The sequence below is a fragment of the Juglans regia genome, chromosome 13, assembly GCF_001411555.2.
Source record: "Juglans regia cultivar Chandler chromosome 13, Walnut 2.0, whole genome shotgun sequence".
NCBI classification, from domain to species: domain Eukaryota; kingdom Viridiplantae; phylum Streptophyta; class Magnoliopsida; order Fagales; family Juglandaceae; genus Juglans; species Juglans regia.
Window position 1 is genome coordinate 9,123,596 of NC_049913.1, and position 13,936 is coordinate 9,137,531.

Sequence of the window (13,936 nt, forward strand, 5' to 3'; positions counted from 1 at the left end):
CTATATTTTTGTAAGTTTCTAATAATTGAGTTTGTTGGAACCTTCAAACAATACCAAGTACAAAACATTCCACTAACTTGTACATATACGTTACAAATATAACTTAAATTCCTTAAAAAAATTAAGACGTGAAAAATGCATTAATCCTAGACGAAATATTACTTCTTCTTATCTTCATTCTCGAAGCAAAATCATGGTTGTATCGCTCTGAAGCATAGATAAAGAGAGGCCCACAGCCCCCATGTTCTATGTTTTCTTCAATCAACTTGCTCTCTCCCGTGGGCAGTCCATCTACATCGAAGGTGGTCATGATTCAATACACAGATTTTATTTCTTGTTTTTTTTCCCGGCAAAACCAATGGGTTGATTTTTTTTTTTTTTTTTAAACAAAGATATCATTGTTGCAAATTTGAAATTTGAAACATAGTCAGGGCAACAAAATTGTTTTAGAACTTGGAATGTCATATCCAGGAGCTAGAAATTAAAGCAGAGAGACAAGAAATTAATGGAAATTGATGTCGTATTCAAAAATAATTTCAAGCATGTATGTTTTTATTCGTTGTCTGATCAGAGCCACAAACGAGCTATTCTCTAGAGATCATAGGCTTGCATAAATTCGGGGTATGGGGATGTATCATGTTTTTTTTTTTTTTTTTCTTTGTGTTTTGTCGGAAATTATGAAGAGCTGTCCTCATCAAATGACAGCTTACTAAAACATCAATTTAAAGATTGAGGGTGCTGATGAATTGAGTTGGTAGCTTGAAATACAAAGGATTGGGACCAATGATTTCTAAACTAGCTTGGACCACAATAATCATACATCACATATGGTGGGAAAGAAACGCCAAAATCTACAATATTATTGGAGGAAATATTACAACAGATAGAAGATGGAATATTAATGCTTCAAGCGATAATAACCCAAATGAGATGCAGACTTCTTGGCTGCAAGAAGCTTAACAGTTCCATCCAAAAACAAAACAACAGCTAGCTAGGCTGTATTAATTTGGTGCTTTCATGAATCTTACATATTAATTTTATGAGTTGATGGAATATATATTATGATTGAGTGAATTATATTTCTCCTTTGGATTCTATTAAATCTAGATTACTCAAAAAAAAAAAAACATATATCTCAAGTACCTCCTCATGATGATCCCCACCCATGCATCATATACTCGTAAAAATCCAGTACTTTAGAAGTACATATACAGTACCGGATCTGCAGGAAGAGCAAATGATTCAGGGATATTGATTTACAAATGTAGTAGTTAATTAAGGACGTCTTAGGTGGTTGGGTTAGAAGAAAGCATGATCGAGTGCACAACTTATAATATTTACAGTAAAGCACCGACCCCAGCTAGGGGAATTTAGTACTGTGCAATCTAAAAGGGTTTTAAGGAAGCAAATGGGACGTTGCTTGCTATATATGGTGGTAATCATATATATCTGAAACGTAATTAGCGATTGTTTGAGGTCTACCAACAACATCAACGCATGTTTGATAGGATTTAGCAACCTTAGAAAGATAGCAAATCCTAGCTTTACGTGTTTCTGCTTTCCCTAGTTTCCTTGGATTCCTCCTTATCATACTTTTTCAAGCAAGCAAACAAGCATTGCATGTGCTTCCCATTAGCGCTGCAATTATGTCTTAAAAGAAATTATGGTATAAACTGTCTTCTGATTATGTGGTCGATCTGAAAATGATAATACATGATCTCCCAGTGGTACCGTTTCTCTCTCTCTCTCATGGGGTCTATATATAATGTGGAATATATAGACTTTGGTCGATGGGTCGTTTTCATTAATTCTTCCTTAGTTGCGAAGTCAACATGCGAAGATGCAGTAGTCCGTGGCATCATTGGGTTGTGCTGGAGAAAGAACAGCACTCCTTGTGAGTTTTGTTCTGAAAGGGCTAAATAATGCCACATTTGGACGTTGTTGGTTATAATGACCAGAACAACTTTTCCAAACCTCTCTTAAAAAGCTAGGTTTATTGTGTCGGACTCTTCCTTACTCGGCCCCAAAAATTATCATTCTGTTTTTGAGTTCATCTTCACACCATATATATATATATATATTCGCTATATACTCACATGGGGGTGGGGACGTTCCATTGTTCATAGATTAGATCAGTTTCAAAAGATGTAGTTGAGGGGGAAAATCCAATACCAATAATGACGAAGCTAAGCTGTGATCTTCAGTTTGGTGAGTACTACACCCAGAGAAATTTAATATTGGCTAGAGTGACTGTTGGGATATTAATCTTCACTTTATGGGTGCAATTTCTGCAACATCACCATCATATAAAGTGATAAATTGGAGATCATCCATATCTTAGGGGGAGGGTTGATCAGTTTTATTACCTATTTCTTTCCACATTAGTACATTACCATGATTTAGATCTTGGAGCAAGTTGCTACTAAAAACCTTGTCTTCAAATGGGCCCCACTGTTTTCAAATGGGCCCCCCCCTTTATGTGGGCCGAATGTGGTCATAAAGCAAGAGCCAATTCAGCACAGTCGGAGTGGAGAGCGATGAAGACAGAAGCTGTCTGAATGCAGGGATGTAGATTGAGTACCCTTCCAATTCACATTTCACACTGATATAACTTCGGTATATACTTGTTTATATCTGGTTTCATTCTCGTCCCCATAAAATTTCTATGAATATAATTTAGTAATTAGTCTACCAAAAAAAACAAAACAAGACACTGGTGGAAGGAAACAGTGTAAAACTGTTAATAATCGAAATATAATTTGATGTCTCTTCATTTGTCTTAAGAGAAATTATATTTGCAATTGTGGAGTGTACAAGCGCTACATAATCCTTTTGAAAAAAATGAATAAATACAGAATCACGTAAAAAAAATTAATTTTTTAATAATAGACTCCACACTTTTTCAAAATGATTACGCAATGCTTAGCTTACTCACTCAACGAGTATTGTATATTTAAATGTCACTTGAGTATCAGATTTAAAATAAGTTCAGCATTCATCAGTGGTAAATATATAGCTAACTAGGCACGTAGTGTTTCATGACGCAGAATGCTGCATCGATCAAAATCATGGGTGGAGATGGGTACTTAGTATTAGTTTTATTTAGATTCTGATCTGGTTACTTTAATTACTTGCCACCAAAAAAAAAGGGGAAATTAACCAAAAAGATTTTGACACGCCGCCTGTGAAACCAAGTGGCCTAGTGTACAATTAATTAATTAGAATCATGAATAGATTTACTTGATATTTTGGACGAGTCCAAGGCATTGTGCAGTACCATCTCCATTGAAACTTACCGTCACCTCTCTTTATAACTTGCGGGCTAAGTTGCCAACCACTCCAACTAATATAAAGTAGTCAGTAGTTATAAATTTGATCTTATTGACCTAGCTAGGTCAACTTTATTCTTGACACAGTTTTCTGAAAACAAAATTCAAGGGACAGATCATCGATGATCAGTTCGGAGTATCTTTAATGATCGATGATCGGATTATGCTATATATATATTTAGACTGGGATTTGGGAATCCTAGACCTTCAAGCTAGCAGGGAGAAAGTGAATGTGCTTGCATGCGGGTGAATTGATAGGGCCTTAGACCAATATTATTGCGAACTTTTTTTAAAAAAATAAAATAAAATTCTCAAGAATAAGTCATATATATATATATATAGAGTAATGCTAGAGAGAAGTCATTATAGTAGTACACACTTTACACTCACTACGTGGCTGCTTTTAGTTGATTGTTCCTAACACTCACTTGGAGAGATGTGTGGTCTACTTGATGCCACATCATATGTGCAAAATGGATACTCCCAATAGTAACTTTTATCTATATTTATTCATATATATATATATATTATATATACCTTCGTTTTAATCATTGATATGCTTGCATGTTTTCAAAGTTTGACATGACAGTAATGGAATTTCCTGTATATCCTTCAAAACCCAAAAGCAAAAACCTTGGAAAATAGGAACTTAAAGCTGTGAAATATGAAAATTATTTATTTAATGTTGCAAACTTACAATGAATCAGAGCTTAATATCTTTGGAGGTGACAGAATTAAGTTTAATATGAAGTCAACTTTAACCCTTACATCATTTAGCAGAACGTGCGTGCATGCATGCATGCATGCTTGCTTCGATGATGAAGATGATGATAATGAGGTTGCAGATACAAATTAACGTCATGACTTTTAGAATTAGCTAATTAATATAACTGGTGGTGATCAAGCTACCAAGCTGCAAATTAAATGAAAGTCAAACTCTTGCATATATATATATATATATATAATCATGATTATCACAATATTGGATACAGCTTGATCATATATATTCGATATAATCGATCCTCTGTCTGGAATCATGCAGTTATCATGAAGCCCTAAACAATATGATGATGATGATGAGTTTGAATTTTCACGGCCAGTACTGCAGTACCTAATTAATTAAAGAAAAAACTATATATCAGTACTTGTTAATAAATTAGGTTGGTCTCTGAGTAATTTGGAAGATCTCATTCCTAAACTAACCATATATCAAACGTTTTGGACACCGTTGCTTTACAATAAATCTATATATGGATTGACATTGATCGTTTTCCTACACATAATTCTAAGCATCCAAACAGAGGATAAGCAACTACGTACTCTTTTGTTATTAATTCATGTAGTCCTGCACGAAATTGTTCATGAGGTCTCCAAGCAAAATATATAAATAATAATAAAAATGATACCAAACACGACAAATTATGCTGTCACTTGAGCTTTGGAATCTAAATAATCTTCCTAACCCACGGGACATTGTGACCTTTCAGGTGAAGTGGACTGATTAACAACAGAAAATACGTACACAAAATATAACAAATTATTCCCGCCCTGGAACTCGGGAGTCATAATCTCTTGGAGAAACTTTATAATAAAGATTAGATGCCGACCAAACATCACAATTTTGTTTCTAATACGCACAAATGATGCAAACATTGCTTGCTATGCCAACTAATCCGACTCTTTCAAATATCTTTTCACAGGCATCAATCCATACATATCAGCATGTTGGTGTGGTGTTTCGGACGGCCGTATATCATCATCAAGCCATGCATGTAATTAAGTACGTGCCGTACGTCGCATTCAAACATAATACTATTTATTGAATTTCTCGTAGTTTTTATTATAATTTTCATTTTCATCAAAGGATGTTAATGATCATAAGCAATTAGAAAATTCCAACAATATATACTTGTTTTATTCCAAAGTCAAAAAGGAAATTAATTAAGATCAGATGAATATTTAAATGGAATGGAGCCCTCAACATGACCTCCATCTGGGCCGTATCCGTCAAGGACTCAAGGTGCGTGCATGCTAGCTACCTTCATATATCACTGCGGGACCAAAACAAATATATAGCAACATACATACATATATATATATATATATATATATATATATAAAATATAAGGCTGCATGTTTCAGTCTTTTTCTAAATTATGAGGATTTGACGTATGATTATATAATATAAGTAGCTAGCTTCGGCATGCATGTGTTTGAGGTTATATATTGATCTTTTGACTATAGAATTCATTCGAATTTAGGTTGGAAATTAAGTTCCCATATTTTCAGTGAAATGGCATCGCTTCACCTTTACCTACAAAATGAGATTTTAAATTAATGATCAGAAAATAAACTTATTTTCAGGCTTTTCAACTTAATTACACCTTAATTATTAATAAAAGTTTCAATTTTTAGTACTATAAACTATCATTAAGTTTTACTTTACACCTAGTACTATTAATTCAAATGACATTATATATAATATATAACCATATAATAAGACTCTGCAAGGTTGCCAATGCAATTTTTATTCATCTTGACGTTAGATATTATTAAGTACTGAATGTGTACATTGAAAAATATTATAGATAAGTTAAGAGTACAAATTAATGAAACTTTTATTATTTAGTGTGCAAAATGAAAAATAAAAATAAAAAGTAGCCGTAGGTGAAAAATTAGTGCAAGTACTACCCAGAGTCGAAAATAAGAAACTTTCATATATTATTTTTTTCCGCCATTTCATCATGTAATGATCTAGAAGCTGTTACATCAGAAGAAAATCAAATATCAGTATCTAAACAGTACATAATTAGCACTCAACAATAATTACAAATAATTAATTTATATCGTTTTCTATCGGTTGATCTCAGAAGATTAGGACGCGCGAGACGGCTTAAGCAAGAACTGTGCCTTAATTCAGACTTCAGTGTGATTCAATTAAAATAATTAGCACGTACATACGATCGATCCACGTACTACAGCCTCTATATATATATATATATATAGACACTAGGTGAAAGCAACGTGCAATGCACGTTTGCTTAGTTTATATTTAAATTTTTTTTTTTTGTGAAGATCTAATTTTTCCTTAATAAAGACGTAATGTTTTTAGTTAATTAAATACCGATATAATATTTATGTAATTTATAAATAATTACACGTTGTGATATATTATAAAAGAAAAGCATTAATAGAAGCTATAGCATGGTCTTATAAATAAATAATATCGCCCATAATTTTTATGAAACTTGAAATGCACTTGGGTAGTAGATGACTACCCTTTTACATATCATATAGCAACTATCATGGCTAGTATGAGAATTTGAATAAGACCTACAAAGACAATGTCAGAAATCTTAGGCTGAACTAATATAGTTGGAGTGAAAGGGAGCCTATAAGTATATCTTTGATGTCCTTCCGAGCAAGCTTTTGCTGCTTTAGTAGTAATTCAATTTTGGCTCTCATTTGAGCGTGCCTGCACGTATAGATATTAACTTAATAGATGGAAAAAAAAAAACAGGAATAGTATCTAAAACTTGGACACAAATGCTTACTCAGAGCACCAAAGATGACCTAAGATTACGGCAATTAACTGCAGGATCATAGGTAAAGAGGTCTAACCCAAAAATGCAAATGGAGAACTTGAAAGCAACAAGGCGTGGGAAGTATATTTTCATAGGGATCACCTATAGTATTTATTTCAATAAAAATGCAAGGCAGCAAAACCCTTGTACATAGAATATATACAAAAAAAAAATAACCCCATCAATAATTAAAAGAACAAATTCTATAAATTTAGAAATATTAGAAAAATGAGAGAGATTATGCACCTTTAAAATGTATAAAGTGACTTGACCAGCACAGTATTTAGCTTTATCCATATGATCTTCTACAATTCAAATTGCTTAAACATCTATCGAACTCCTCTACAGTAAGGTAAATTTTCTCCTTATTTTTCCTATCAAAATTATCATGGTAAGTTACTTGAACCTAAACCCACCTCTCACCCTCTTCTCCCAGGTAACTATGATTAATGGGAATAGTATTAGTTGATTGAGAAATCTGCAAATGGAAACCCTATTCGCCTTAGAAATTTCTCATTTGCTGAACAATATTTTCTCCTTATCTTGAAAACCCATCCATGGAATTACAATTTAGATTTAATGGACTCAAATCTTTGCCAAACATAATTGGAATCAGGGTCACAATACAATTAAAGCTTTTTATTTGAACTAAAAGTACCCATTTTCATACATTTGAATTAATTTCTTTTACAAGTATTAATGGAAAAAACATGTCCTCTATTTTCTCCTCAGGTTTTTTACTGGTAAGCTGGCAATGCTTGATGGATCTCTAACAAAATAAAAGAAAACCCAATGATTGAATAAGGTATCACTGATGATTTTGATCATTATGTTAGCCTATGCTTGTGTCCAAAAAACCCGTTTTGATGGTTAAAACTGACAGGTCATCAAAACAAAATCTAACCTGAAGGATATAGAGTCTAGATTCTAGCCTCCGATTGTACTTCTCTTCTTCATTCATTTGTAGAACGGAAGAAAAGTGAACCTCAATTCTAATTGAAAGTGAAGTTATTCCAAATGGCATACAGAAATCAGAAACAAAGCAGATAGAAAATAACCTCTAAATCATCAAGTTCAAGACTATCCAACTGGTCAGTCTCTGTTCTGACTCTATCAGAATATCTGAAAATTCAATATTCTTGAAATGAGAATATAAGCCTTTGAATGCAGTTTCCAAATTATTTTTGTTCCTTTTATTGGGCAATCAATCTTTGAAATCTTTCTTATCATAGCAAAAGGATTGGGGTCCAATCAACGATTATCAACAATAAGATTAATTTGAAGATAATGGCTCTCAAATAGATCTTTTCTAACTTATAATAGAGTAGGCAAGTACAAAGTTATGCCATTCCAGAGATGAAATGTGACCATTCATGGAAACCACCAAAGCTATGAACTCCATGGTATTAGTTGGCATTGGTTGTGAAGTTCAGGTTGGATGCATAAGCAGTCACTAATTTTTTATGAAAATTATCGGTGTAAAAGTCCTTATTAAGAGCCTTATTATCAAATTCCATACAATCCTAAGTCTATTCCTGATCATTTAATAGTATAAGGGAAAAAAAGATGGGCCAGTCCACCTCATATAAAGTTTCATAAGTCGGTCTATTTTTTCACACTCACTTTCCATAAACTTACTTAACAATCTTTCCCTTCTAGAACCCCTCAATATTCCACATGGAATGGCAAGAAAGAGCAAGGTCAGATGACATCTGTCATCACTAACGTTACAGTATTGGCTAGTAAAAAAGATGAATATGAAAAGTAGGATCACAATATATTTCAATATTGTGGGCTTATGCATATCCATTCAAAGGGGAAAAAACGTTTTGTAGATCCAAGAAGCATGCATCCCAAAAGGGTATGTAACTGATAAAAACATATGTGCATGAAAATGTCTAACCAATTAACGTTTGTTGGTCTTGTGGATCTCTCCTGCGATTTTAGTTTGTAGTTGGTGTTGCGATTGTTGGGCATTTCTTTCAGATTTGAGATACACTGGTAAACTCACTGCCTTGTCCTTTTTTGTTTCTCATCCAAAATATATTTCCACTTCTTGACCAAAACAAAACCATCGCAATAAATCTTGAACAACCTTCTCCAACACTTGCACTATCATGTGCAAGATTAGAAACGAAAAAATAAGAACATTTGTACATATTTCTCTTAAATTTTTTAAACCATTTTTCTCTAAAAGAACGTTATCATTTTAGAGAGAGAGTGGCACAAATTCATGCTTACCCAAGGAACAACATCAGCAGTCTCATCTGAGCATTTCCTCTCTACAAGAGAAACCCTTTTTATATGTAAGAATTCTACATTAGCTTCCTCCTGTAAGAATAGAACTAAAAATACTCTCATCTTAAATTAAAACCAACAGATGAAAAATGAATGAAAATAGAGCTTAATTATCACATGGATACTGATCTAAGAAATTCACCTTTGGCAATAGAAAAACAATGGCATTTCTTTGTCTACCCATCCAGGCAGTTCGGCCGACTCTGTGTATGAAAACATCTAGATTTTTAGGAAGATCATATTGTAAGAGCAACCAATAAATAAATCACCACTTAACACTTAGCTTTAAGAGTAAAATTAAAAAATATATATCTTTAAAGATAGTATAACAGATAGGCCACACCAATCTAGGTAGTTATTAAGCTACCTCCAGGATACAATCAACATCTGGAATGTCAAGTCCACGTGCTGCAAGATCAGTACGTAAAAGAATACCACTTGAAAGAGCTTTAAATGAAGCTAATGCCTTTTCCCCTCACAGTCTACAATCATGATAAATTAGGATATTCACAATTAGTCCATAAAAAGCTACTCCTCAATACTGACTTAGTGTGCTAATATTACCTGCTTCATCTGGCCATGCAACGGGATCAAAGAGAACCCCTTCAAAACAGAAAGGCGTGGAAGAACGACCCTCCAATAATCAATACAAGCACAAGTTATGTAATATCTACATAAGGCAAGAAAAATAATTTTACGAACTAACTCATAATACTTTAATGAGGTAATGCAAACCATAATATGTTGGCATAACTTACATTATATATCTGTCTATTACTTAAAAGCGTCTATATATGTACTGTTCATCAACAGTAATGAACAGTAAATAATGTTTTTTTTTCTTCTTCGCATGTTTTTTTTTCTACATATCCTATTACTGTTCATCAACAGTAATAAACAGTAAAAAGGTTTTTATTTTTTTTCTCTCATATTTGTTTAGTTTTTATTTTTTTTGTCCGTGTGAATGCCAATGTGCGATGTAATACCACAATCGTACATGGGGAATGAGAGAGAGGAAGAAAGAAAAAGTGGAGAAAAATATTAGTTTTTGGATTTTAAATTTCAACCCTTCATCTTTAATCTTCAGATTTAATCTAACGGTAGAAGTTTAAATATTGATTTAAACTAACACAAAATAGATAATTAAAATATAAATATTCTATTATACACTTAAAATTAACTTCAATTTATATATATATATATATATATATGCCTATATCTTAAAAGAGGCTATCATATTACTGTTCATCAACAGTAATGAACAGTAAAGAGGCTGTGTGATTTTTTTTTTTCCGCATATCCCTATATTGTTCATGACTGTTCATCAACAGTAATGAACAGTAAACAGATTTTTTTTTTTCATGTTTGTTTGGTTTTTCTATTTCTTTTTGGGTTCGTCTGTGTGAATGTCAATGTGCGACTTAGGAGACGTTTGGATTCGAAGATGATTTTAGATGACTTGAGATGAGTTTAGATGAGTTTAGATGGATTGTAAATAATAATGAGATGAATTGTGAATAGTAGTGAGATTTGTGAGTTAAAGTTGTTGAATAATAATAAGGCTTCGTTTGGTTAGTTAAATACTCTCAACTCATCATTACAACCTTTTCAAATTCCAACACAAAATATAATAAACAATTCAACTTTTTCAAATCCCAAAATAATAATAATATTAAAAAATAATATTCTAACAATATTTTATCATCTCAACTCAACTCAACTCAACTCATTTCAACATCCAAACATAACCTAAATAGTAGTGAGATGAGTTGAGATGAGCTGAGATGAGTTGCAAATCCAAACGTCTCCTTAATATCACAATCGTACGTGGGGAATGAGAGAGAGGGAGAAAGGAAAAGTAGAGAAAAATATTGGTTTATAGGTTTTAAATTACAACTTTTCATATTTAATTTTCAGATTTAATCTAACGGTAGAAGTTTAAATATTGATTTAAACTAACATAAAATAAATAATTAAAATATAAATATTCTATCATACACTAAAAAGTAACTTCAATTTATAAAATACTAATTTTTCATCATTAAATAAAAGATAAAGTTTTACTGAACATTTTTAAGAGAATAATATTATATCATATACTAAAAATCAACTTTAATTTATAAAATACTAATTTTTCATCATTAAATAAATGATAAAATTTTACTATACATTTTTTAAAAAAAAAACTATCTAATTAATTTGAATTTTTAATATAATTTAAATTTCATAATAAATGATGAACATAAATAAATAATAATTTTATTCTTATACATTAGATTATTTTAATATTCAAAGTTACATTTTATTTTTTTCTTCAATTTGGCAGATGTTTGCACGTTTACCACCGCTAGTATATATATATATTTATATATTGACTTGTTCTTGATAAGAAGATCAACAAGCTAGGATTCTTATATGCTTCACATTCCATGTACTACAAGAAAAATTGAGACTTTAACTTAATTAAAATTAAGATTGATGAAGGACAGATAAGGGCGTAACTCTTGAAGAGACACAATAGCCAATGTAATAAAATTTACATGGTTTTTGGTATGAGTATCAGATGTTCTAATACATTTGGTTGAAAATGTTTCTCAATCTTAGAACATGACAGCATCACAAATCATCCATTTTTAAAGTTTATCTTCAACTCAACTTAAAATGAAGTTCCAAGTAACATGACTTCATAAGGATGTGGCAGTTTTTTTTTTTCCCAATTGTGTAAAAAATATAGAATAAGAAGCCATCCTAGAGAGCATCCAATAAACTAAATGTACATACATTCTCAAACAACACCATATACACAAACACCTTCATGAACCAACCAATCTTTGATATAGTCAAAGCATCAGTCAGACAACATTACGACTCTAAACCAACGGGTAATCCAAGTCAAAGTGCAATTTCATAAAATGGGGGGTAAAACAACTTGAAACACAATGTACCGCGTTGTGAAGGCCTGAATGTGTTTTTGAAAAGTTAAGTTGTCCTGACGATGAAGGACCATTCGCCAGCTTTGTTTCTGCCCTAACTTCAACCTTTACAGGATTCCTCAACCCTGCTTTAGATAGTTCTTCAACTGCCTCGGTTTGAGTAGCTAAAGACCAGTTCTACGAAGCTTTGGTAAGTGAGATATAATCAAATTAATCTTGGAACCCCAAATCCAATAGCTTGTCAGCCTCATCCAAAATCAGAATTTGTACCAATCAAGAAAAATAGCATATAAATTGCACGATCATTATTCTATAGCATCTCAAAGAAATGTGTTCTCAGTCAAGGGCTGTGTGTGCGTGTGACCAAACGACAGAGAGATAGCGAAACGCCACCTACGAGACAGAAAGATACAGGGAAAAACACAAGGGTTGCTGGGATTTTCCCAGTTTTGGCGAGAGAGGAAGCAGATGAGAGAGCTCAGAAACGTCGCATATCCGAAAGAAAAAATAACAAATTTTACATCCAAGCAAATGGCAAACCCAAAAAAAAATGGTCCATACCAACAAACAGAAATCCAATAAGAAGATTCACATCGAACAAACAAAAATTGAGATAAAAAATCCAACAAGCAAAAGATGAAAAAAAAAAAAAAATCTACAAAATCTTTTGAATCCAGAATAAACGAAACAACAATAAAAATTCAAATTACACTTCAAATTCACATCCCACAGAGATAAAACAGAACACAGACATTGATTAAAAAAAAAAAAGAGAGAGGATAAAATAGACAAAAAAAAATTGTGGGCGAAGACTTATCGAAAGAGAGAAGACGTCGTGCGATAGCGAATCTGAAGGGCTGGTTGAGGGTTGAGATTCATGGCGGATCTGAATGCTGAGCCAAATCCGTCACTTTGAGGGCGGCAACATCGGTTGTAAAGGAGAGAGGGCTCGAGGTATGTGTGATCTGTTATTTTTATTATCCGAATTTTTTTTTTTACAGTTAATGGACGGATTTAGAATAACACGTTAACTTTAACAAAAAAAGAATAAAATTTATATATATATATATATATATTTATATAAATACTCTTTCAATACGTTCAGATGCAACGCTAGCTTGTTAGCTAAAAGAGGGCACTATTAATTCCGACGTTGCATTAATAACAGATCATGACAAGAAAATTTATGCCATTAATATTTTTGGCATTATTAGACAATTTCCGGCCATTTCCTATACTTCGAATAAAAAGTGTTGCTTGTGAGTAATTAATTAGGAGAGTTTACAGATTTAGAAAAAAAAAAATAACTTACCTACCTACCTAGCTAGCTAGCTACCTAGCTATATGCATGTAGGGGTTAGCTAGCCTATTTATAAGACTTTAGGCGCCTTAATTCTGGTGACTAAACAAGATGATGATCATCTTGCTAGCACAATAATAGAATATATACTCTTACCTTACAGGACAAGATAGAAATAAGTAAACATGTTTTGACCCGTAACTCAAATTCCCATGATCACTTGTTAAATTTTCAAGATTTTCCAGCTCGCCGTTATATATTCGGCGATAAAATAAAACATTTATATATATACGAAGACGCATGTACAGATATTAATGGCTGCATTAATATTATTTTCATCTACTGATGTATATATTAATATACACCACTTAACAGTACGTACTACGTGCGTGCCTTTTTCTTTTAACTACAATTTGATCAATTGTGATTGTTATGTATCTTGTTCATCATGTGTAGTTGCAGGAGAGGTACTTAATTAATTACGTACGTCAA

General features: G+C 32.4%; 1 long non-coding RNA gene across 2 annotated transcripts; it reads right to left on the reverse strand.

The window, feature by feature from the left end:
* Positions 1-6,544: 6,544 nt before the first annotated feature.
* Positions 6,545-13,077, reverse strand: LOC109003125. Of its 2 annotated transcripts, XR_004798013.1 has the most exons (7): positions 12,157-13,077; positions 9,776-9,881; positions 9,579-9,693; positions 9,354-9,414; positions 9,155-9,244; positions 7,972-8,035; positions 6,545-6,804 (listed from the first exon to the last, which is right to left on the reverse strand). It is a non-coding gene; the product is annotated as an uncharacterized LOC109003125 (long non-coding RNA). The 2 variants fall into 2 exon arrangements; XR_004798012.1 differs by lacking the exon at positions 7,972-8,035.
* Between the last annotated feature and the right edge of the window lie 859 nt (positions 13,078-13,936).